Below are 27496 nucleotides of genomic sequence, written 5' to 3' on the forward strand. Positions count from 1 at the left end.
GTAGGTTTTCCTCCTTCTATTATCCAAGTTTTTTCTAGAACATTTTAATGTATGAGTTATTAAGTGTTTTAAAATGTTTCAGTGGAATACAGAGGCTCTTAGTCTCCTAGCACCTCTCAGCTGCTATTCCTGTGGGAAGACTTTTGCGGGGTCCCTTGCCCCCTTTTAGCAAATGGATTAAGTAAGTTATGCGGAAAGAGGGAGTTAATTACTCCTTTGGTTCTTCAGTTAAAGATGCTATGGTGTTTAGGATTTTCTCCTGGGGTGGGGGTGGGGGGAATTATCAAAGCAGCTGATTGGTCAAGGGAATAATAATTGGAATAATTTTATTTTTATCACAAGTGTATTGATGATGTTGGGGTTAAGGTGATGCAAGGGCTTCAAACTTGCATAATATGAAGCCTCCTGTCATGCCATAGATTGACTAATCCCCTGCACTAATGTGAGAGGGGGTTTAGATTCTATTAAAGACAGGAGGCGAGTATTATCCCACCCTCCCACCCTCTTTTCTGTTTCATATTGTTTCAGCTTCGGCTGAGAGGTCCTATCCAGAAGAGTTTGTGGTAGTGTCCGGTTGCAGAGAGTCTGAGATCCCCCAGTTTCTCCGGATCACCTTTTTTCTCTGCGCTTCGCAGTTGGATCGTTGCAGTGGGCGTCTAGTGCAAGACAGCTGCAGAAAGGGGAGTTGGGATTAAAGTAAAGGACATATATAGAGGAGGGTCCCTGCCCAGTGGTCACCTGCAGGGCATGACTTGTCCTCCATGTTGGATTGGGGAGCTCCCCTTACATTGACTGTGAACTGTATTTAGTTCTGTTATTTAAACTTTTTTTTGTTTGTAAAAGTTTTTTTCTTTGCTGCTGTGGTCCAGAAGTAAAGATATGAAGCTCCTGTCATGCCATAGAATTACACATTCCCTCACTCATTTAAACATCCCATTTACAATGCACTCATTTACATGCGCACCCAGTCCCCCAGACATCATACACTCATTTACACATACATTACATACACACTCCTTGCATACATGCATACATACGCTGCTTGATGCCGTTGCCCCTTACCATCGCACACTACACCTCATGCCTCATCATAGAAAACAAAGGGAAACCCAACATACTCCCAAGTACCACCGACAATCATATATTGTCTCACTGTGTTTTGCAGCCTGCCGCATGTTCGTGCCATACTCCCCTGCCATGCCTAACCCCTTTTCTCCATCCCGCTGTTACTCCTGATTCTCCTGAAAACTATCACCATCATCCACATAGTTTAACCAACGATGGCCCACTCATAGGAAAGGCGCATCCAAGTCCGTGCATGCAAACCTCCTTACCTCCCGCTGGACACACACGTGTTTCTGACAATGTAGAAATTCCGATAATCCCCCACGGTTACAAGCTTCCGTCCACCTCTCCCTCTGAGGAACTATCAGCGTCTGCCCATGAAGAGACGAGCCTGCCCGCTAGCCTCCTCTTACCTAGACACACCGATGAGTCTTCCATGAGCTCTGAGCACATCTGCACAAGTCCCACTGCCGCCGCCTATACCACTCATCCCAAACCTGCCTACAGACCACCAGGTACGCCAGCCCCATACCACTGATTCTCATGCCCCAGCTACTCATGCCATGGCCGATCGGCCACACACCTCCATCCCCGCCCCATGTAAATGGTCCACACCACCCAACGAGCTAGCCCACAGCTCCTCTACCACCTCACCACCACCACACTCACATGAATGCTCCAATCGACACAATACACCTCCCCAATTATTCATCTCTGCAAGGAACGCCAGATTGTGCGCTGGCACATACCTCCCAGCCTCTATCTTATTCAGAAACGCTCACCTGAGTGCTAGATGCAGCTCCAAGCACCACGTCTCCCAAACACCAACCACGGGCCACACTCTCAAGTCAGCGCCCAGTTCACCCACTCACATACAAATATCAACCACTTTATCTGCACGCCACCGTCCCAAACCAGTCCCAAACAACCCCCATCCCACTAGCCCATTAGGACCTGTGGCTGCAAAACTAAAATCAACTACTGCTGCCATTCCTACATTAGAATCACCCCTTCAAACATCCCAACCACTCCAGTGCGCCCTCATTAATACCAGGTCACTCCCAGCCCACGCCCTAGGTATAAATGACATCATCACTGCCCAAAAACTAGACATCCCAGCCATCACAGAGGCATGGCTCCACCATGCTTCCGGCACTGCACTATCTCTTGCCCTTCCACCAGGCTACACCATTATAAGGTGTGACAGGCCAGACTCCCGAGGGGGTGGTGCTACCCTTATCTATAGGGAGTCCCTTCAAGTTAGACTCTGTAGCAACTCCACGGAGGAACACTGTGAACACCTCGCACAAAAACTGACCACATCCACAATGGACTCCATCACCCTACACATTCTCTACCGGCAACCAAGACATACATTAGCTTTCAAGGAAAATATCAACCACTTGCCAGGCAGCAACATCAAATCCACCACCAGAGATATAACCCTAGCTGACTTCAACCTAGGCCTACACGACCCCTCTGACGCAGCAGCCACCACTGCAGCTAATGCCACTTTCAGACTTTGGCTTCACACATTGCGTATCTTCTCCCACCCACGACAAAGGCAGAACCCTCGACTGGATAGCCGACCCGAACAGCCAGGTCACCATCGCCTCAAACACCCCATGCCCATGGTCGGACCACTGCATCATCAGCTTCTCCTTTCCACCCCATAAACAATCCAAACCGTCACTGGACCCCACAGCGCCAAATAACTACTGCCCCATAATGACATCTTAGACAGAGCAGCATACAACCAGATCCAATCCCATCTCAAATCTAACCACATACCAGGTATGTAGCAATCAGGCTTCCATCCCGCCCATGGTACCGAAACAGTACTATTAGACCTTAAAATCCAACTTGATTCCTTCAGAGACAAGGGCAAACTAGCCATCCTTCTACTGCTAGACCTATCGGCTGCATTCGACCTGGTAGACCACCCCGCTCTATGTCACCACCTCATCACTTTAGCCAATTTCTCCCCCGATGCCACATCTTGCATCGCTTCCCTATTGGAAGACAGAACCATGAGAGTCTTCTCGGACACTTCCAGTGCCCCCCATCCCTAACGGCTGCAGCGTCCCCAAAGGTTCCTGCGTTTCCCCTTCCCTCTACAACATATTCACAAAACCTCTTTTTGACATCCTGGATAAAATCGGCATATCCTACACCAACTATGCCGATGACACCCAAAATCTCCTGCCCTTGTCAGGCTGCTACGAAGAAGACACATGCTTGCTTAACAAAATGTATTCCACGATACAATCATGGATGGCAGCTAACTGCCTATGTCTAAACGATGACAAGACCGAGATCCTATTGGCAGTCCCACCTGCAATGCTGCAGAAACTCGGTCGCCAATACACCGCCTTCACCATAGACGGACACCAGATCCCAGTATCAGTCGCAGTAAAAACACTAGGGGTCTACATAGACTCTGCGCTCTCTATCACCAAATAAGTTAATGCGATCGCTTCTTCAGCAGCTTGTACAGCCAAACGTTTAATCTCCGCAAGCCATTTCATTACCCCAGAGAGCTGCTTAACCATTGTTAGAGCAACGACAGGAGCCAAACTGGACTATTGTTTGTTTATTCATTTGTAACGCGCTCCAGACCCAAGGGTATCAGGGCGCAACGGTTACAGGTAGGTTCTCATCTTAGTTACACAATAGATAAATTAACAATACAGATACATACATGCATAGAATAATCACAGGATAGCTGGATACAATAGAGTTGTACATTTCGTTACTGTCCATTTGAAGGTATTTTGCAGCTAGTGAACACACGGCTGGGGTTAGATATCGGAGGATTTGAGCCAGATGGTGCATTTGGATCTGAAATTCTGATATGGCTGATCTTCTCGGATTGCAGTCCAGTAAGGTCCACCTATGCACATCCCCTCACCCTACCCAAAACCAAAAGAGCGAAAGGAGGAGGGGCGAGCTGCCCAACGATAGCTGTCAACCACTGGAACTCTCTCCCGACTGAACTAAGAGCTGAGAGCTCCTATTGAACATTCTGCAAAGTCCAAAAAACATGGCTTTGCACCTAACTGATAAGCACCCACTCTGGCCTTCCGGCCTCAGAACACTCTTAATCTGCTGTTCATGCTGTTCTATCCTTTAATGTGGAATGTACTATTTAGTTCGCTAAGATTGTACCATGCAACTGGTCTTGCAACAGCGCCCTGGTGCCCCAGGGTTTGGGCGCTTTAAAAATGTAATCGATAAATAAATACATACACAATGAGCTAATATGCACTGCCAGTTTCGGAAAAGGCTTTCCTCAAGTCTCTGCCTCACAAAAAGCAAGTGTGCACATCAGCCCCTTCCCCAACGATGTGAAAGAACATATAATGTTCGCACACATCTGTGGGGAGGAGGCTGATATGTCCATTTGATTTTTGTTAGGCAGAGTGGTGATGGAAGTCTTTCTTGAAACTAGCAGCTTTAAAGTTTTGCTGCGTTTGCGCAGGTACATTTTTCTGCTCAAACACAGTCAAACTTTAAAGTCTCCTGTTTCAGGAAAAGGTTCTTTGCCCTCTCTGACTAACAGAAAAGTATTGCGTGCAACGTCATTGATCTAATCAGGCTTCAGCCCTGTCCCTCAGCACACTTTTCGGGCGGGAGGGACTGAAGCCCCATTAGCTCAATGGCGTTGCGCGATTGTATGTTACTTATCATAATCATATTTCTGATGCTTGTATCTGCTTAGGTTCACATGCTTTGCATAGGCTGACATCTAGTGGTAGGCGCGCAGTATTGCACATGCTGTGTTCGAAAAGGGACGTTGAATCGGCGTGTTTGTAATATTTTTCCTAGTGTGACATCTACTGTACCCATGATCACAACAACACGTCGAGGTCCCTCAGATTATTTTGTTTCTGGCAAGAGGGAGTATGAAGTGTATGTGGGGAGAATAGGTAAGTTGTGATGAGGTGTGACACATCTATGACTTGCCCTAGAACCTTCAACTCCAAGAGGGGAGCAAGGGTGGGTGCAAGTGAATCTAAGCAGATACAAGCATCAGAAATACGATAACGGTAAGTAATGTATGCCTTGTGAGGCCTGTGGATCTACTTAGACCAAGAGGCTCATGTGAAACACTGGCTCTGAAAGGAACAGTGTGTAATGAAAGTGCCCCGATGGATAAAGGGTTATTAGTGATTTGCCCTAATATTTTCAGGGTCTCATGCTCTTTCTTGGTAGTTTCTAACTGGTCATCTACTGCCTTCCCAAAGAGGACCAAATCGTCGATAGGCATATTTATTAAAGTTGCTGGAGTCTTGGGTTTGAACCCTGAATCTCAAAGCCTTGAGTGGCGTTTGAGCAAGGTGCCCTCAGCTATCACTCTACCAGAAGTGTCAGCTGAATCTAGAGGGTTCCTTAGGATATTCTGGACTACTTGTTTGCCTTCAGTTGAGATTTTGAGAATGTGAAACCTAACCGGTTCTGAGACAGAATCCAGTTGTTTGTGTATTTCATCCCACTGAGTATTATTATAGCTCGCAAGCAAAGTGGTATTGTATGCAATGCAAGTCAAATAATCTACAGCAGTATTCACTGCTTTGACCATGGTATATATCCTCCTGCACTCTTAATTGGGAGTTGTTTCAGCACTGGACAGTGGGACACCCGGCCTCTTCCTAGTGATGGTAACTAGTGAATCTGGCTTTACATGACCTCTAATGTAAAGAGGGTGTGATGGAGATGGCTTAAACATTTTCTCTACCCTGGCGTTGACTGCACAAGTAAGTGAAGGTGTAGTAAGAGGTGGGGCAATTCTCTACTTTATAGACTGCAAAAGTGGAATAGCCTGGCGGATTGCTTTTCTCTTATTGAAGGCCTCATCTATGAAATCGGTGTCTTCCACTGTTTCCTGAGTCTAAATATTAAAACAATTGGCAGCCCTTTTAAGCAAGTCATTGAACAAATGTTGGTCATCTACGGGGGAAATCTGACCTCCCGAAGGTGTAACAACCTCAGGAGGGTCTATACACGTTAAGTCTGATGCTGATCATAGTTCTCAAGGTCATCTGGATCATCATACTGCACATCCTGATCATAGTCCTCAGGGTCATCTGGATCATCATTCCACGGATCCTGATCATAGTCTTCAGGGTCATCTGGATCATCATACCACGCATCCTGATCATAGTCCTCAGGGTCATCTGGATCATTATACCAGGCATTCTGATCATAGTCCCAGGTCACCTGGATCAACATGCCAGGCATCATGATCATAGTCCTCAGGTCATCTGGATCATCATGCCACACATCCTGATCATAGTCCTCAGGGTCATCTGGATCATCATACCACGCATCCTGATCATAGTCCTCAGGGTCATCTGGATCATCATGCCTCGCATCCTGATCATAGTCCTCAGGGTCATCTGGACCATCATGCCACGTATCCTGATCATAGTCCTCAGGGTCATCTGGATCATCATGCCACGCATCCTGATCATAGTCATCAGATCATCTGGATCATCATGCCACGCATCCTGATCATAGTTCTCAGGTCATCTGGATCATCATGCCACGCATCCTGATCACAGTCCTCAGGTCATCTGGATCATCATGCCACGCATCCTGATCATAGTCCTCAGGGTCATCTGGACCATCATGCCACGCATCCTGATCATAGTCCTCAGGGTCATCTGGATCATCATGCCACGCATCCTGATCATAGTCATCAGATCATCTGGATCATCATGCCACGCATCCTGATCATAGTCATCAGATCATCTGGATCATCATGCCACACATCCTGATCATAGTCCTCAGGGTCATCTGGATCATCATGCCACGCATCCTGATCATAGTCATCAGATCATCTGGATCATCATGCCACGCATCCTGATCATAGTTCTCAGGTCATCTGGATCATCATGCCACACATCCTGATCATAGTCCTCAGGGTCATCTGGATCATCATACCACGCATCCTGATCATAGTCCTCAGGGTCATCTGGATCATCATGCCTCGCATCCTGATCATAGTCCTCAGGGTCATCTGGACCATCATGCCACGCATCCTGATCATAGTCCTCAGGGTCATCTGGATCATCATGCCACGCATCCTGATCATAGTCATCAGATCATCTGGATCATCATGCCACGCATCCTGATCATAGTCCTCAGGTCATCTGGATCATCATACCACGCATCCTGATCACAGTCCTCAGGTCATCTGGATCATCATACCACACTTCTTGATCTCCCTCCCCTTGATCCTTGTAAGAGTCACGAGACACCTTGGGGATTTAGCTAAGGGCTGTCCCATTTCTAGAGGCTGTCCCATCTCTAAATCTAAGGTTTTCTGCCTAATGAGGTAGCGTTCCATGAATGATATAAAAGAGGAAACCTTGTCCATAGTATCCTCAAAACGTTCCCTAGACTAGGTTCCTGTCTTGGGTGTTTCAGGCAGAGGGAACACAATAGCCTCAGGGCCTTCTCTGGGCCTCCTCTTATGCAGAGATTGAGATAAAGGAGAGGTAGCCTCAGCATATTCGGGCACCTTCTGTGGGTCAGTGGGTATGTGAGAGATGTGTTCCTGGGATTTTTTAGGGTGTTTTTCTTTGCTAGAGTGTGTTTGTCACGTGTGTTTCAGTTTTTGTTGAACGGGGACAAAGGGACTCTAATGCACGCCCATTAGCACCTGTTTTGTTTTATTACTTTGCGCTAGACGCAGATGTGGAAATGCAGCGGGCTTATGGAGCTTATGGTCGGTAGGCCGCTAGCTGCCTTCCACTGGCCTGCAGCCTTCCTTCGACGGATCTGTCGAAGAACGGCTTGGTGTTGTGTGCTCTTTATGTGTGTGTGTCTGTGCCTGCATCTTTGTCGGCAGGCTTTTTCCCCATAGCAGCATGCTGCGACTACCTTTCGGGGCTTGGGACTGATGCAGGAGCCAGAAGGTTCCCTCAAAAAGTCTTCAGCTTGGCCTTCCGCGTCTGGCTCAAAGGTGCGGCAGGGGTTCCAGGTGGGCTGGCCACCATTTGGTGCATTGTTCCTTGTTGGTTTTGGGCCATGAATAATTTGCACAATGCACAACGTCCATCTGTGTGGTCTCAGGGAAGGCAGTGGTTGCACACTCAATGGGTACTTTCTGTTGCATCTTGGACAGAATTTAAAAGGAGTTCTCTATATGTATGCATTCTCCAGTAATCAGTTCCCCCAAGCAGTAGTCTGGAGTAGGCCAAAGCCTGTTGCTGAAATGGAGGACTCGTCAAATTCGCAGTGAGAAGGTCTTCGGGATGTCTGTCGAAATGTGCATCAAACAGCAACCATTCTAAGAGTACTAATGTTATAATTAATCAATATAAAATGTGGCAGCACTACAGACCCTGCGTAATATGTCCGACCACGATGGCAGAAAAAAACAATCTGAGGGACCTCGACGCGTGATGGATCATGGGTACAGTATGTTTATAGGCTCAGGAACAGTGCACAGGGCTGAATGCCAGGGAGAGGACCCTGAACTCAGCAGATTCACACACCTGGCTTGGTTGGCCCCGAAATCCTAAGCGTTCATCCCAGATGATACCAAGAAGCCCCACACCCAGTTCGTCTGCACAATCAAGCGCCTTTACTTTTCCCTAAACTGATGTACCACCCCCATCCAACCTGTTTGCAAGCTCTCAGCAGAACCATGTTGCCCCTACTGCTGACATCCGGTCCTGCTGGCCCCCTACTGCCCTTGCCCTCCTGCCTGCGTCCTTCCCTGCCACCTCCTGCAACACATACTCCCAGCTGCAGCTGCAATATGCTGAATTATGCTTCTTCCCAGATCTGTTTCCCTCCATCAGTACCACAGACCTTTGTGAATATATCATTACCACGTCAAAATCATGCAACACTAAGTTTCAGATCTCTGGTGGATGGGTTTACAAGACATTTGACGGAGATGTTGGAGAAGGAATTTTTACCAATCCTATGGCCTACAGCGAAACAGAAAATTGCACAATCCGATACTGTATCAGGTAAAGAAACAGGTACTCACCGTAATGACTACTGTACTCCTAGTCCACAGTCCCCTTTCCTTCATACTGATGGGATACCTTGTCCCACAGGGACCAGAGCCATTTTTGCACCGCAATAAAAACATTTCCTTTAAACGAATGGACCTAGGGCATGCTAGCCGTGCCCGCCCACGCTGACTCTGCCAATATGCCTCGCTCTCTAGTCCTTTTTTTACCCACTTATCGGCTACAAAGCCTAACTGAACAGAATTGGGGGATTCATATGGAGGAAAGGGGACTATGGACTAGGAGTACAATAGTCACTACAGTGAGTAACTGTTTCTTACTCCTGCATCCCGTCCCCTTTCCTCCATACTGATGGGAGATTTCATAGCATGACAAACTCACGGATGGATGTAGTCTAACTAGGAGCAAATATATCTTGCAAGACTATCGACCAAATCTGGCATCAGCCCTAGAGCTGGTATCAAAATAATAGTGCTTGCAAAAGGCTGATGGTGTGGCCCACATTGCAGCCGTGCTGATAACGTCCCATGGGACATGATTTTAAAAAGCTATCGCAGTGACTTTTGCCCTCACTACTTACGCATGCATACCCTTCGGCGGTGTCATCTTCCGAGAGGAGTATCCGGAGTTAATAGCAGATACAAGCCCCCGAACGATAGTGGCCTTTGATGCTTGACTGCCTGGGATGTGTCTCCCGAAGGCAGCTGATGTTATGATCTGTTTGGTTCTGTCAGGTAGAATTTTTGCATACTATACAGACATATAGGGTGTGAAGGGTAGAGTCAGCAGGGAACTATGGATCCGGAAAGAACATCGGCAGGACCACCTCTCGTTAATATGGAAGGAGGAAACCACTTGGTATCCAGCGATATTATTGAATAAACAACAATGAAAAACAATTTAAGCGAAACCAAAACAGCAAAAAAACACAGAATTTGTACAAAAAATATGTATGGCGTCGGGTAAGAGATTAAAACTGGTGGGGAGGGGTTTGGGGTGTGGTTATAAACCTAAGGAAACAGGGATCTTGGGGCGGTGGCAAAATACATTTGTTTAGAAATAAATCAGGATTTTTGCTGTTTTTGTTTCATTGAAAATGCTTTTGTTAAAACATTTTTTGATAAAATCACATGGAGACCACCTCTTTAGGTAGGAATGTCAGGTGCGGTTACAGCACAAACTTTGTCCCTGAGAAAGACTGCAGAAGGTTCTAAGGCTGAGAACACTTGTATCTTGCTTACTCCTCTAGTGGAATTGAGTGTGACCAATAGGGCTACCTTCCAAGAGGGGAACTTGAGTTCCGTGGAATGAAGCAATTCAAATGGCTTGCAGGCTAATTCTGATAAAATAATGTTCAGAGTCAACAGAGGGTGAGGCCTTTAACAGGTGGGTGTAACCGCACAAGGCATTCTAGATGTCTGCGTACCACTGGATTGCCATGAAGAAGAATGACTTAGCCCATGTTCCAGAAACACCTGTGCAGGACAAGGCTGCGGTGTTGTGCGACGCAGGTGTGCAGTAGATACGGCCTGTCAATACGTAATACATTGCGCCTACATCCACACATCCAAACCATTAAGAACGGAGGATTGGACCCTCTGCGGCAAAGCCCTCGCAGGACAAGGCTGTGGTGTTGTGCGACACAGGTGTTTGGCGGCAAAAGGGTAGCGGCGCAGAGTGTGATCGCACAATGCAGCCATCGACCATCTGCGTGTGAAAGGTAAGACAGGTGCAGAGAGGGGGAACAGCCACTAATGCACTCTACTAAACTTCCCAGCCTTTGCACGTACTTTCACCAAACCATCTGACATAACATACTCTGTCCCTGCACAATCCTCGGCTCTCCCCTTGCAGCGGTTAGGCGTACCATGTGTTCTTTGTCTTTTCCCTAGGTCCCCGCATTTGCGGTTATTATTGTACTGTGAACTGTTACCTTTAGGCTCTCTCCCACTCTCTAGCCCCCACTCCCACTGTGGTTACTGTTTACTTTTTACTGTGTCCTTTAGGCTCTCTCTCACTCTCTACCCGCTAACCCCCTAACTGTGGTTACTGCTGTACTGTGATCTGTAACCTTTAGCCTCTCTTCCACTCTCTAGACCCCCCCAACTGTGGTGACTGTTGTACTGTGATCCATGTCCTTTGGTTCTCTCCCATTCTCTAGGTGCCCCCCCCACTGAGATTACTGCTTTACTGTGATCTCTGTCCTTTAGGCTCTCTCCCTCTCTCTAGGACCCCACCCCGCTGGGGTACCCTTTGTACTGTTGAGTGCACCTGTCTTCCCCTTCTCTGTGTTTCCTACTGTGTGATCGCCCCTCTGTGCCTCCTGCATCTTCTCTTGTTTGCTTCCTCTGCCTCCTGCTTCCTCCTCGCACCCTCTATGGTGCTTTCTGTCTCCCCTATCTTCTCTAACTGCTACTCTATCTCCCATCCTATCTGTCTCACTAAGTCAGAAAGGAAGAATTTCAAGAGGTACATCCTGGTCTCCAACCCAGGCCTCCCTATCGCTGATACCTACATCAATGCGTCCTCCAGACATAATCTTACGAACCTCCTCTTTGTCGTTCCCTCTCCAGACCTGTGGACCCCTCATATGGTCTCTGTTCTCTCTCCTCCTCTCCAATTAATGGTGGCATGAAGTGGAAGGTCCTCTTGGCATCATTCCACTCCTCCAAGACCATCATTAATGTCTATCTGAATGGCACTGTCTTGGTCCAGGGTCCTCAGCACTATCTCTTCCTTTTCGACAGGCGTCTCCTGTGTCTTATCAACATCCTTCCTTCTGCTGCTACGCATACCAGCTCCTCTCTAGCTCCTACGGCACCTCCTCCTTCCGCCACTCCTCTGTCACCCTCCTCATCCTCTCTGGCTACTTTGCCATCTCCTTCTACCTCCACTGCCCACTCTCGGGACCCTCTACCACCTCTGCAGGGCATGCCTCAAGCTTGTACCCCGTCACAGAAGTCTTTCTAATTTGGCAACCTGCTCCACATCGCTACTCTCAACACTCGCTCTGCTGGCAAACACTCCTCTGACATCTTCCACCTCCTTGAAGAACTCGACCTGGGTGTCCTTACTCTCACTGAGACATGGTTCACGGCAAACTCTGTCACGAGTGTTGACACTCTCCTCCCAGATGGCTACAAGATCTTCCCCGAACCCAGAACCAACCGTCCCAGAGGTGGAGTAGCTCTGATCTTTCCGAAGTGGGTCCCTGCATCTGTCATTCTTACACAGGCCTACTCCTCCTTTGAATGCCTGGTCCGCTGGCTCTCTATCTCTCCTGGCCTCTCTCTGACTGTGGCCAGCATCTACAGGCCACCTGGCCAGGCCAGCCTCTTATTCTCAGAGTGGGCTGATCTCTCCTCTTCTCTCATTTCCTCTACCTCTCAACTTCTCAAATGAGACCTCAACATACATCTGGATGCTCCTAATCCCTCCTCAGGGTTCTTCAGCAACATCTGCAACACTCTCTTTCCATTCTACCATCTGGTTCGACACACTCTGCCGGACACACCTTGGATGTTCTTATCTCCTCAGAAATTCCCCCTCTTGAACCCTGTCACCACTCCTCTCTCTTGGATTGACCACTTTCTGCTCTCCTCTCACTGAAGCTCTATGCCCCCGAGGCGAAGCTGACCCCAGCACTGCCACCTACCTTCTCGGTCATTCAGCCCATGAAGTGCGTGTAAGTGGAGGCCTTTTCTGCTACCTTCTCTGCTCTTCCTACGCCTGTGGCTGACTCACACCTTGACACAGCCTTCTCTAACCTGCACCTTTCTACCTCCAACACCCTGGGTCCTTTCTCTCCACCATCTCTCTCTCCACATGTGATGTTTCCCAGGTTTCTAACCTCTCACCCTGGCTTTTCAATGTCTACTTGGCCCCTTTGGCCCACCTTATCTCTACCTTCTCCTCTATCTTTCAGTGTTATGCGGATGACACTCAGCTCTAATTCAGGCTACCCTCAGCCTCTTCTCCTCTCTCGCTCATTCCTGACTGTCTATCCGTGATTCAGGGGTAGTGTGCCTCCCACGATCTCTGCCTTAATGCCAGTAAGACTGAGATACTTCTCATTGGGACCCCTGTTCCTGCTCCTGCTTTCCCTCTCTCACTCTAGCCGCCCTCCTTGCACCTTCTTCCTTCGCCTTCCTGTCAGGCTAAAAACTTGGGTGTCATCTTCAACTCCACTCACTCCTTCTCTTCTCACATCACAGACCTTGCCAAGAAGGCCCACTGCCAGCTGCACCTCCTCAGGGGTATTCTTCCTTTCCTCACTTTTCCCCCAGAAGCTCACTGTCTCCAGAGTCCTGGTTCTCTCTAGGCTAGACTACTGCAACAGCCTCTTTCTCAATCTGCCTTCCCCTACTCTCCACCCTCTGCAACTAATCCAGAACAGGACTGCAACACTTGTCCTTGGCCACAAGCCCAGGGACGTATCTCTCCAGCCCTGAAATCTCTCCACTGGCTCCCGGTGGCTGTAAGGATCAAGTTCCAGACCCTCTGCATCGCCCACAAGGCTTTCTGGGGCCAGGGCCCGCACTATATCTGACTCTCTCTTCCTAAACACCTTCCTTCTCGACCCCTTTGCTCAGCCACCTCCAACTCACTGAGGGTCAGACGCTTCTCCAGATAGAGAGTGGGGGGTAGATATCTCACCTCTGCAGGTGCCTCCCTCTGGAATGGCCTCCGTGCCCCTCTCATACTTGAGCCGGACCACCCGAAGTTCCGGAAGCAGCTCAAGACCTTCCTTTTCGCTTTCGCTTTCTCTCCGCTGCTGACCAACCTGTGTGCTGCGCTGACTGGTTGCCTGGCTACCCTCAGAGTCTCACTGGTACCAGGCTCCTCCTTGACCAGTAGTCCCTGAACTGCCTCCAGGCCTACCGTGCACTTAGGGCTGTATCTGGAACCATGCAGTCCCCTGCCTCCTTGCACTTACCCAGAGCCGCGCTGCCCTGGCTGCACTTACTCAGAGCATTGCTGCCCTGATTGCACTTCCCAGTTCCGTCTCCCTGGCACTTCCCCTCCCCACTGCACTTTTGCATATCACACTTGCACGATCTGAATGACACAAGGCCTAGCAAGATTGTTTGTTTTGTCCTCCCTTGACTTGTCACGCCTAGAAACACTTGTGTACAAGCGTGTTATAAATGACTTATCATATCCTATCATATCAAGGCTCCAATTGCCTCCAAATAGGTGCGACAGGAATGGACCAAGATGCCCGAAGACGCTAAGTGCGAGACGAAGGACAACACGTCATTCAATCGACTGAAGAGGGGGTTTATACCTTTCTTCAAAGTCCAATGACAGAACCTGGTTCACTTACTCTGGCATTGAGACCATGTGGACAGCTTTCTGGCCACCTAAATGATTTTCGTGTTCTCTGCAGACAGACCTAAAGGACTTAGTGTTAAGTACTCAGGAACCATACTGCTCAGTTTAGCAATTGAGGGTATGGATGAGGGATGTTGCCCTGTTCTTGGTTCAGGATGTCGCATCACTGTTGGAGAGGATAAGGCCCAGTTTGTTCAGTCTCACTGGTTCAGAGTACAGAAATCGGGCCAGCCACTGTGACACTATTAGCATGTGTGTGCCGTTTGCAGCTACCTTCAATACTCTGGGGATCAGTGAATTGGCAGGAAGGCGTAGAGGAACTCCCCTGTCCAGGGAATGTTTAGCGTGTCTCCCAGAGAGCCTGTGCCCCCCAGAGATGTGTAGCAAAGACACTTTGTGTTCTGGCTTGTTGCAAACAGATCGGTCTCAGGAAGACCCCACTCCCGGAAGATAGAATGCAGAGCCGTGGGATTGATCTCCCACTCATGGCAGGCATGTGGCAGCCTGCTGAGGAGATTGGCTTCTTCATGCAGGGCCCTGGCCAGATGGACTGCCCTGAGGAGTATATTGTGTGCCAGATCCCATTCCAAGATAGATAAAGCAAGTTGACATAGTGGAGGGGACCTCGTACCCCATGTTTATTTATATAGAACATCGCTGTTGAGCTGTCCATTTCTAACAGGACTGCTTTCCTGCAGATGTTTGACAGGAACACTTTCAGTGCATAAAAGATTGCTGTAGTTCCAATGCAGTTATGTGCTGTTTCCTTTCCTGTTTGGACCACAGCACGTGTGCTTTTAGGACTCCCAATGTGGCTCCCCAACCGATGAGCGACTAGTCCGATGATATGACAACATTTGTGGGATAACATTGAAGGAGACTCGCTGTAACAGATTCCTGTTGTCTGTCCACCACTGAAGGTCCTGAGCTCGGCATGCCGGTATCACAATGCTTTGCAACTGTTTGTCCGTGGCCTGCAACCATGAGCTGTTGAGATGGAACTGCAGGCGGCTCATCTTCAATCTGGCATGTAGAACACAGAGGACCCATGCGGTCATTAGGCCCACCTCTGGTACTATCATGCCGTAGTAGTTTCCCTGGAAAGAAAAGGTGCCACTCTCAGACGAATATTCAACATGTGCTGGGTCGAGGCAAAAATCTTGCCCAGCTTTGAATACCACACAAAACCCAGGAAGCTAAGCTTCTGGGCAGCGGTCAGTAAGGACTTGCAGAAGCTCACTGAGCACCCTTGATGGCACAGTGTAGACACCAGGGTGTTGGTTGCATTTGAAGCCTCCCGACTGGAGGATGCCCAGACCAGACAGTTGTCCAGGGAGGGGTAAACATGGATCCCCCTGAGCCGTTACAAACTGGCCACAGCGCTCAGATTGGTGAAGACTCCCGTGGCTGCGTTGAGGCCAAATCTCAGGGCACGATACTGGTAGCTGTGCCTGCCAATCAAGAATCAGAAGAATTTCCAGTCTGGTTCCCATATAGGTTACATGCACGCAGGTGTCCTTTATGTCCACAGCGCAGAACCAATCGATGCTTTGAACTGAGCTCAGAATTTGTGCTGGCGTAATCATCTTGAAACTCTCATTGGAGAGATGGAGGTTGGAGGGAGAGAGATCTAAGATCGGCAGCAGGTCAGCCTCGTTCTTCTTGGGGATCAAGAAGATTCTCAAATAGAACACCAGATCTCTTTAGTTTAGGCAAACAGGTTCGAAAGCCTGCATGTTGTGCAGTTTGCAGCTCTCCTTCAAAGGAGAGCGGAAACCATCTGTATCAAAAGGGGAGAAAGGCGGGAGAGGAGTAAGACTTAGACAGAATCCATGCATCCTGTGAGATGCTTAACCAACTGCTCAGATGCCACGACAGCCAGCAGCTGACAGGCGTGCAGTGGAACTGATCCTTTTCGTCATTGCTTTTTTGGATCGGTGGAAGCAGTCAAGGAGTGGCTGGCAAAGAACCCCTTGAGTTGGGTCTTGACTGCTTCCTTTTCTGTCCACTGAGGGAGCGGTCCCTGTTTCTTGCCTTCCTTTCCTGCTAGCCCCAAAAGCCACCAAAGGGCATCTGCCTGGAGTCTCTGGCGAAGGAGGGCTGGTGAAAGGGCCGTTGGGTAGTCTTCATGAGGAATGCCAGGGATTTGGCTGTTTTGGGGGAGGTCTTGCGCTTATTGAGTTCCTCATCTATGGAGGAGTGTAACATATCCTGGCCGTCAAAGGGGAGATCGATGATGCAATCCTGTACCTTCTTCCCGTAAGCCTCAAAGAGATTGTCTTCCTTGTTCAGGAGCGCCAGTTTAGTAAACAACGAGGCTGATGCCACGGTTGTATACAAATTGTTCGTTTTACAACTGTTCGAATGACAATTGACCTTTTCACAATTGACCGAATTGTGAAGGTCAATTGTAACATATATGTGGGGGAAAACCCCCCAGAATCCCCCACCCCACGCTAAACCCCCCAAAACCCCTATATATATATATATTACATGGACGCGGTAGCGTCCATGTTGTTATGGTTAAGTTGGTGTTTCCATAGGAAGAGCATTTTTTGGGTGGCTTATAACTTCGCTCCCCCTGGACGAATCCTCACCAATCTTTGCAATAATAGTATATGGCCCACTCTGAATTTTTTTGCCAAGTTTGGAGAGGTTTGGTCCAGGGGGGCAAAGTTATAGGGGGGTCCCAAAACTTTTGTTTTTTCCCATAGACATAATGGGAAAAAACTTTACGCACGCCTACAGCCCAAACCGCTGGACGGATTTACACCAAATTTGCGGCAGGAGCGGGGGCTTGCTCCCGAAAGCGTGCTTTTGCAAATTTTGTGTAAATCCGTCCAGTAGTTTTTTTTAAAATGACCAAAATGTAAGGCAAAAAAATTAGTGATATCTCCGTTCGCTCCGCGGACGGACTTCCCGGTTCGCTCCGCGGACAGTGCCCTGAGTGGCCGAGCGGCTTGCGTGATGTCCGCGGACATGCAACGTGTTCGCTGATTGGACGGCGTGGTGCGTGAAGCGCATCAGATTTTCTGTGGCGCCCGCCATCTTGCATTCGCGGGCGACCGCGCACAGCGCGGTGAAACTTGGATTAAAAATTGTATTTAGTGGAGTGTGTTGGTGTGTAAGAGTGTTTGGGGAGAGTGGGGGAGTATGAGATAGGTTCAATGTTCTGTTTTTTTATGTGCTAGACACTTGTTGTGTTCGATTTTTCTGCGGACAACACGGCTGTTCTGAAATGTTCGTAAATAAACAGAATGGATTCGCTGTCAAGTTGAAAGTGTTCTAAGAAGACTCGTGGGGTCCTGGAATGTTTGCAGGGGGTGTCCTGAAGACGTTGTCTGTATTGTTCGTTGTCAAGCTGAAAGTGTTCTAAGAACACTTGCGGTGTCCTGAAATGTTCGTACATAAAGAAAATGGGGGTGTTCTGAGGACGTTGTCCGTATTGTTCGCTGGCAAGTTGAATGTGTTCTAAGAACACTCGCGGTGTCCTGAAATGTTCGAAAATAAACAAAATGGGGGTGTTCTGAGGACGTTCTCCGTATTGTGTGCCTGCTTAGCTGTATCCAATGAGGGAATGGCACAGAGAATGAAGTGGAAATGGTAGAAGGGCTGTCTAAGAGTTATGCAGTCTGCGGAAAGGGCGTGCTACATCCAGGGTTTTCCAGCAAATCCAGCATGGAAAGAAGACTGTAGGAATCAGCCAATCAGATGTTGAGGTTGTGGATTTGTGTTCAAAGAGACTGTGTGTAGTGAAGATGGCAGAAGTGGAGAAAGTCAGGGTGTTGGTGCTTGGAGATATGTTTGTGCATGGTTTACAACAGTATGCTCAATGCAGGCATGTTGCAAAGAATGTTGATGTTAAAGGAGTGAAGGTGGTGTGGAACACTGTGCCTGATTGCAATGTACAGGGAATTGTACAAGTTTGTGAAGATATGGGCAGGATCAACAGTCCCCATGTGGTAGTTTTGCACTATGGTACTTTCCATTTGGGCTATGTCAGTGCCCCTACTTTGTTGGCAAATTTGAACACTTGGTTCAAGCAGTAATGAACATCCTTCCAAATGCCAAAGTAATTTTTTCTGGATTAGTACCTAGGGCAATATGGGACAATAGTTCAGTTTTTTTTCCTCATCAAAACAATGCTAGGTGTTTAATCAACAGAGGCATGCGTGCCTTCATGCTTAGAGCTGGTATGTTCTTCTGTAATAATGAGAATATTGATTCCAGTAATGCTGTTTATTTTAAAGAAGATGGCATTTTCTTATCTTTTTTGGGAAATGCCATTCTGTTTTGGAATGTAAGGGTTGCTTTGGAGAAGGTTATGTGAAGATTTTAGGAGTAAAGTAAGAAATATAAAAAAAAAAATACAAAATAACAGGTGTCTGTCAAGCATCTGCAAAACCCCCCCTCCCCCAAAAACGGCTCTTTTCAGAGCCAACCTCAAAGGGGAAATGAGGCACACTATTTAAATTTACATTCACCACGCTCAGATTTTCGATATGTCTGCGGACATGGCGGTAGTCCGCGGACATCGAAATCACTAGCTAGGGGTTCAGTATGTTCTATGTTACATGTATATAAAGTCAGGGATATTATGGTTAAGTTGTGCTACTAAAAACATATGAAATTCAGTAAAAAAAACTTTGTTAAAGGGACGTTATGGTTAAGTTGCGCTACTAAAAACCTATCAAATTCAGTAAAAAAACTTTGTTAAAGGGACGTTATGGTTCAAAGTAAAACCGAAAACCCCCTGCAATTCGGCAGTTATGGTAAGATAAGCAACCATAACTCGCGCCACCGTGCACTGCTAACACTAACACCCAGTACATCAAAGATGACATCACAAATGTCATTGATGACATCACAGAAGCCGAGCACCTTGCAGAATGAACAGCAATACCACTGGTGGGAAATGCCCAAACACCTGAGTCAGAGGCTATGTGTGCCTGAAGAAGGGAACTTTCTACCACAACAGGCACAGGAACGAAAACCAATTATCACCAGCGTACACAGGTTTGACAGCGAGGTAGGCTAGCTTGCATCAAAAGAAAAATAATTATGGAAAGTAGCGACAAAAAAACATGTCGGAGCAGAGGCAAGGCATAATATGTCAGTGGCAGCCCTTCCCTCTTTAGACTTGGAGTCCTTGGAAGTGAAGAGGTAAGGCCTGTCCTTCCAGGTAGCCATTGTGCAACCCAAATGTTAGAAATCAGGTGGGCACTGGGGTCACCCAGAGAGCCAGGTGCCAGGGAAAAAAAACCTGTGGGGGGAAAAAAAAACAAGGTGAAAGAAGAATCCTCGCAGGAAGGAAGATGTTTCAAGTAATGACTCCAGCTGAAGCGAGGTTCCAGGAGGATAACACAAGGCACAGCTGCAGAGGATGCAGAGAATTCCAAGGAAAGCTCAGTGTAGATGGAAGGATGATAGCTGTTAGATGGAAGAACCAGTGGGAGACTTCGGTAAGGAGAAGTGGGCAGACCCGCGAGAATTCCAGGAACAAACAGCTGACACAGGGGTCAGTGGAGAGGAGCAGGACGCTAACGCGGGGGAGACCGTGAAAGCAGGTAAGGAGCGGGAAGAAGGATGGGAAAACAGCTGACAGCCAGCGGGAAGGGGAAGGAGCGGGTAGGTCAGCGTGAGAACCAAGGAAGGAGGGAACCTGGGTAAAGGACTGTACGGCGAGGAGCACCGAAGCAAGAATTTAGCAAAGCAAAAAACGCACAGCAAAATGAAACGAATTGCAACGCACCGAGTCCCAGGCTGGTGACTATTTCTTTTCGGATGTCTGAATTAGAGGAGGTCCGTACGCGTGTTGACGTCATCACACGCAACGGAAAGCTGCGGGTGCCATCTTGGGTTGGGAAGCAACCCGAGTTCGCTTCCAAAGGGAGATCCGATCAGAGAGCCGCCACACATGGGGGTGCATGACATCATGCCCCCTTCTGTACCGGGACCCACCCGGTTTCCAAGGATTGCGAAGATAGACGTTGTGCAAAAGGCGGTTGGCATGAACAAAGTTAGACGGTTCCCAGGACCGTTCAGAAGCCGCGTACCCCTTCCAGTCAACCAAATACTGTAGAACACCTCGATAATACCTGTAATCACAGATCTTGTTTACTTCAAATTCCTCAGTGTCATCATCCTGAGGAGGAGCAATGTTGTATCGGGTTCCAACAAAAAATTGCTTTAACAGAGAAATATGAAACACCGGATTTATCCGATTCCAGGTGGGAGGCAATTTAAGTTTGTAAGCTACAGGGTTAACTGTTTTCAACACAGTAAATGGGACAAAAAACTTCAGTGAAAACTTCCCGTGCTTGAGTCTTCTAGGAAGATACTTGGAGGAGAGCCAAACCAAATCACCTTTTTGAAAGCCCTCTGTTCCTCTTCTCTTGCGGTCAGCGTACTTCTTGTTGGTGACTTGGGAATCCTTCAGAGCTCGGAGGGTCTGTTGTTGTATATCACAAAGGTGTTCCAGGTGTTGTTCCACCTATGACACTGGGGTGATTATGATGGTGATGTTGGGAAACCAGGTGGAATGAAACCCATAGGAACAAGAAAAAGGTGTCCTGTTTATGGCAGAGTGTATGGTGTTGTTGTAAGAAAACTCAGCCAATGGTAACAGAGACATCAAGTTGTTTTGGGAGAGGTTGGTAAAACACTGTGGGTACTGCTCAAGGGTCTGGTTCAGACGCTCAGTCTGGCCGTTAGTTTCAGGATGGTACCCGGAAGACATGTTTCGGGAGATACCTAGCTTTTTGCACAAAACCTGGAGGTATATTGCATCCACCGATCAGATATAATGGAATTAGTAAGCCCATGCAACTGGAAAACGTCCTTCAGGAAGACAGCACTCATTTCCTCTGCAGTGGGTATCTTTGGTAGACCAGAGAAATGAGCTAACTTGGTGTGAGTGTCGACAGTCACCATTACCACTCTACAACCCTGGGATTCTGGAAGATCGACAATTAAGTCAGTGGCTAAGTTCTGCCAGGGTCGAGTAGGCAGGGTAGGAGTACAAAGTTGGCCCACAGGGCGCTGCCGGGGTGTCTTGTTCTAAGCACAAATGGAGCAGGTTTTGACGTATTCTTTGATGTCATTTCACAGGTTAGGGCACCAGAAATAGCTTCTGACCAGATCCAGGGTAGCCTTGTGGCCCCGGTGTCCTGCCACCAATGAATCATGACCAAGTTGTAAAATCCTTTGACGGAAAGTAGAAGTAGGGACATAACTCGAGGAATGATGGAGGAACAGGCCATCCTTGAATGTGAGAATATACCAAATACTCCTTTCAGGTGGATTACTGGTTGTGTCACTCTGCAGTTGTTGCAGCCAAGTCTCGATGGTATACACAAATGTAGTACCAGGAAACATCTTTGCATGTGTGGGTCTTTCTGCGCTAACATGTCCATTCCGGGACAGAAGATCTGCGATGATGTTCTTGAAACCCGGTATGAAGGTCATTACTAAAGGGTAGGTGGCGAAGAAATGGGCCCAACGGGCCTGTCTGCTGTTTTGACATTCATAGTTCTGTAAAGACATCAGGTTCCGGTGGTCTGTCCATATCTCTGTGGGTTGTTGGGCTCCAAGGAGTAGGTGTCTCCATTCAGAACAGGCCAACTTGATGGCAAGCAGCTCCTTTTCCAGGACTGAATAGTTCAGTTCAGCCGTGGACAAAGTCTTGGAGAAGAAAGCCGGTGGGTGTTCGTTATGGTCTTCAAAACGTTATTTCAAAACAGCTCCTACTGCTGATTCAGAGGTATCTGACTCCAAGATAAAGGCTTGCTGATGATCCGGTTGCCTGAGTAAGGGTGCTGTTGTAAACAGACCCTTCAAATTCTCAAAGGCTTTGTTAGCAGCTTCAGACCAAACAAATTTGGTGTCTTTCTTGAAGAGTCTGGTCAAGGGTAGAACGGTATCGGAAAAGTGTTTCATGAATTTCCGATAGAAGTTGGCCATGCCAAGAAACCTTTGGAGTTCCTTTACTGAACGAGGAACAGGCATCTGGAGCAACGCTGTTAGTTTCCTTGGGTTCATAGAAATACCATCCCTGGAGAGGATGTACCCCAAATAAGGCACAGATGAAACATCGAACAGGGATTTTTCCAACTTGACTTTTAAGTGTTGAGCTTGTAGTCTCTGCAAAACCTGACAAACGTGCTTATCATGGTCTTCCTGGGTGTTCGAGAATACAAGGATATTGTCAAGATATACCACGACTGAATGCATGAACAAATCAGCAAAGATGTGATCCATGTACCTCTGAAAAACTGCTGGAGCATTGGCTAGCCTATAAGGCATCACCCGATATTGGTAGTGACCAAGAGAGTCCAAAAAGCTGTTTTCCATTAATCACCTTTTTTTATCCGAATCAAGTGATAGGCACCCCGAAGTTCCAATTTGGTGAATACTCTTGCGTTATGGACAGCTTCTAGGATACCAGGGATCTGCAGCAATGGGTACTTATCCTTCTTGGTTATCTTATTTAACCCTTTGTAGTCAAGACAGGGTCTCAGTTCAGCTGAATCTTTCTTGGGAACAAAAAACAATGACGCCCCTCCAGCAGATTACAACTCCATTATGTAAGTATTCATCGAGGTATCGGCGTAGGGCTTTCTTTTCCACGGGAGAAAGCAAAAACATTAGACTGAAGGGAATCGTTGACCCGGGCAAAAGGTCTATGGCACAGTCGTCTGCCCTGTGTGGTGGCAGTGCCTTTGGATCATCTGCACCGAAGATATCATGGAATGCACCATATATGGCAGGAAGAATAGTAGCCACGGAAGATACAAATGTGGGTGTGGGAGAGCGGGTATTGTGGGTTTTGCCAGGCGACTCGGTCATACGAGTGCATACATTGCTCCAAACCCAAAAACAAAGTCCTTGCTGACCAGTTTATGTAAGGGTTATTCTTGGTTAACCAGGGTATACCCTGGATCACTGAATAATGTGCTGTCCATATTAAGTCAAAGCGGAGGTCTTCCATCTGTTGTTGTACCTTCATGGTGATCCGAGCAGTATGGTTCTGTATAGGACTACTGGTCAATGGTGAGCCATCGACGCCCTCCAGTGGAACCGCCTGATCCTTTTTTTCTATGGGTATCTTCATTTGATTGGCCCATTCTTGGTCCATGAACAGGCCAGCAACCCTGGAATCTACCATAGCAAGTGTAGATATCTCCATGTGTCTGGGAACGGAAAGACAAATCCGAAGTATTAGGAGTTCTGTCTCAGAAGAAACACCGGAGTCCATAGGTTTGGGACAAGCCAAGGACTCCTGAACTTAGGTCCCTACTATGGGTGGGAACTGTCATTTCCCGAACTGCAGGGTGGGGCCAATGGACATTCCCTAACCAAATGTTCAGCGGAAGTGCAGTACATACACAGGTGGTTGTTCCGGGGTCTTGTCCTTTCTTCGTTGGTCAGGGGAACCCAAGCAGCTCATATCTGCATGGGCTCTTCCTTGTTCTTTGGTGCCGGAACCGAGGGAGGCTGAAAAACCCGAGGAGGTAGGCTCCTAGCCCGTCTCCACTCTTGTCTCCTCTCCTGGAGTCGATAGTCGATCTGGATAACCAACTTTACCAATTCCTCAAAGGAAGAATGACTGGGTACGCGGGTGAGCTCGTCTTTTAGTTCATCCGATAAGCCTTTCCGGAACAAGGTCACGCAAACCTCTTCTGGCCAGGCAGTCTGATGGGCTAAATGTTTGAACTTGGTCACATTAGTAAGGACATCCAAAGTACCTTGTGTGAAATCCAACAATGAATCCTGTTTTGTGTAGGTGAGCTCTGGACGATCAAAAACACCAGCAAACGCCTCTATAAAGTTCTTGTAGTCGTCAAGTATGGGATTTCCAGCCACTACCAATTGAGCGGCCCAGGACAGGGCACTGCCAGTCAGGTGGGAAATCACAAAGCCGACTTGAGATCACTCAGTGGGAAAGGCAGCCTGTCTGAAGGTAAATGCTGCCTTACAAGCATCAAGAAACTCCTTGTACCTCTTTGGTTCCCCGCCGTACATTTCAGTGGGTGGACCCCCGTATTGGGCCAGATCTGTAGAGGGATCTCATTGTACTAAGGCCTGATGCAAAACTGCATTTTCCGCCTTTAAGTTCTCAATTTTCAGGGATAGGCCTTGTACAGAAGCCACAAGTTCCTGTACTAGGTCCATGGCTTTCTCCTTGTTTTTCATTTGGCGTTGCAAACTGTCAGTGGCAGCCCTTAGCTCTTTATACTTGGAATCCTTGGATGTGAAGAGGTAAGGCATGTCCTTCCAGGTAGCCACCATGCAAACCAAATGTTAGAAATCAGGTGGGCACTGGGGCCACCCAGCGAGCCAGGTCCGAGGGAAAAGAACCCTTATGAGGGAGAAAACCCCAAGGCGAAAGAAGAAGCCTTGCAGGAAGGAAGATGTTTCAAGTGATGACTCCAGCTGAAGCAAAGGTCCAGAAGGATTAAATGGAGGTACAGCTGCAGAGGATGCAGAGAATTCCGAGGAAGGCTCTGTGTAGATGGAAGGATGATAGCTGTTAGATGGGAGAACCAGCGGGAGGCTTCGGTAAGCAGAAGCGGGCAGACCCGCGAGAATTCCAGGAAGAAACAGCTGACACATAAGTCAGCGGAGAGGAGCAGGACGCTAATGCGGGCAAGCCTGTGAAAGCAGGTAGGGAGCAGGAAGCGGGAAGGGAAAACAGCTGACAGCCAGCGGGAAGGGGAAGGAGCGGGCAGGTCAGCGTGAGAACCAAGGAAGGAGGGAAACCAGGAAAAAGACAGTACGGCGAGGAGCACCGAAGCAAGAATTAGCAAAGCACAAAGCGCACAGCAAAACAAATTGCAACGCACCAAGTCCCAGGCTGGTGACTATTTATTTCCAGACAGAAATGTGCGGGTGCCATTTTGGGTTGGGAAGCAACCCGAGTTCGCTTCCAAAGGGAGATCGATCAGAGAGCCGCCACAAATGGGGGCGCATGACAGCATCAGGTCCTGTTGAGCAGTAAAAAGGACTGGCGAGCAAGGTATATGGACAGAGTCTTGGTGGGCAGGCATGCCTTGCATGCATTCATTTAATGGGAAAGTTTCTATTGCGGTGCAAAAAAGGCTCCGTCCCCGTCTGACGCGGTATCCAATCAGTATCGAGGAAAGGGGACGTGACATAGGAGTAATTACTTAATGAAGAGCCCAGAGCCCTATAAAAGGGGATCAGGATGAACAGGGTTTGGCACAACAGGAGTCAAGCTCCAAGGATAAGGAACTATACTCAGAGACCAATAAGAAAGACGATTACACAACATGCGGAGGGCACTACTCAGATGCTGTGAAAAGCCTGTAACCCAGGTAAAAGAGCAATGGCATGATGGAGGCCACTACTCAGATGCTGGGGGGAGCCTATACCGAAGCAGACAGAGCAATGGCCTGACATAGGCCACTAATCAGATGCTGGGGAGAGCTTGTAACCCAAGAGAAATAGCAGTGACCTGACAGAGGCTACTACCGAGATCCTGGAGAGAGTCTATACACCAGGCGACAGAGCAATGGCTTCAAGGAGGCCACTACTCAAATGCCAGGAAGAGCCTATATCCCAGGTGAAAGAGCAATAGCCTGACAGGGGCTACTACTTAGACGCTGAGGAGAGCCTGTAACCTGAGAGAAAGAGCAATGGCCTGAGATGGGCTACTACTCAAGATGATGTGAAGAGACTATACTCCAGTAGAAAGAGCAATGGCCTGATGGAGGCTACTACCCAGATACTCAGGAGGGCCGGTAACCCAAGAGAAAGAGTAATGATCTGACAGAGGCTACTACTCAGATGCTGGGGAGAGCCTATAACCCAAGAGACAGAGCAACGGCCTGACAGAGGCCCCTACTCAGATACCAAGGAGAGCCTGTAACCTAAGAGAAAAAGCAATAGCCTGACAGGGGCTACTACTTAGACGCTGAGGAGAGCCTGTAACCTGAGAGAAAGAGCAATGGCCTGAGATGGGCTACTACTCAAGATGATGTGAAGAGACTATACTCCAGTAGAAAGAGCAATGGCCTGATGGAGGCTACTACCCAGATACTCAGGAGGGCCTGTAACCCAAGAGAAAGAGTAATGATCTGACAGAGGCTACTACTCAGATGCTGGGGAGAGCCTATAACCCAAGAGACAGAGCAACGGCCTGACAGAGGCCCCTACTCAGATACCAAGGAGAGCCTGTAACCTAAGAGAAAAAGCAAGAGCCTGACAGAGGCTACTACTCAGATTCTGGGAAGATTCTGTAACCCAAGAGAAAGAGCAACAGCCTGATGGGGATACTACTCGGATGCCGGAAATAACTTTTACCCCAACAGAAAGAGCAATGGCCTGATGAAGGCCACTTATCGGGTGATCGAAAGAGTCTATGCCACATGGAGCAAGAGCTATGGTTTGAGGGAGGCTATTACGTGGATGCTGGGAAAAATCTTTACCTCAGTAGAAAGAGCAATGGTCTGATGGAGGCTACTACTCAGGCACTGAGGAGAGACTGTAACCCAAGAGAAAGAACAACAGCCTGACAGAGGCTACTACTCACATGCTGGGAAGATCCTGTAACCCAAGGGGAAGAGTAATGGCCTTATTGGAGCTACTACTTCCATGCTGGGAAGTGCATTTACCTCAGTAGAAAAAGCAATGCCCTGACAGATTCTACTATTCAGATGCTGGGAAGAGTCTTGTTAGGTTGCCATTTTTGTCTTTCTACATTCTGCCATCTTATATCGGTCACATAAGCCTGAACAAGACCCAGGGTCACTACAGAGTTTAGTTGTCATTGTCAGCATATGATAAAGAAGGGGTGTCTCTCTTAAGCAATGTTTAGCCTGCGGCAGGACATCTTTTTGTTAGATGAAAATGTCATAGGTCAGGGTGGCTCGTAGGTTTCCCCCGAAACAGCACAGTTCAGGATAAGGCTGGGCATCTGTTTCTGTCATGACCACTGTCAGGGGCCACAAGCTGTGCCACAACCAAGCTCCCACAATTACTCTAAGGGCCTCAAGACTTCTGCAAAAAGGCTCCTGGAGCCAGTCCTGTCGCATCTGGCACCAGGCTCATGTACTGTAAGCAGATACTTACCAGGCTTACTT

This window comes from Ambystoma mexicanum, chromosome 14, assembly GCF_040938575.1.
Source record: "Ambystoma mexicanum isolate Mex_15411 chromosome 14, UKY_AmexF1_1, whole genome shotgun sequence".
Taxonomy (NCBI): Eukaryota; Metazoa; Chordata; class Amphibia; order Caudata; family Ambystomatidae; genus Ambystoma; species Ambystoma mexicanum.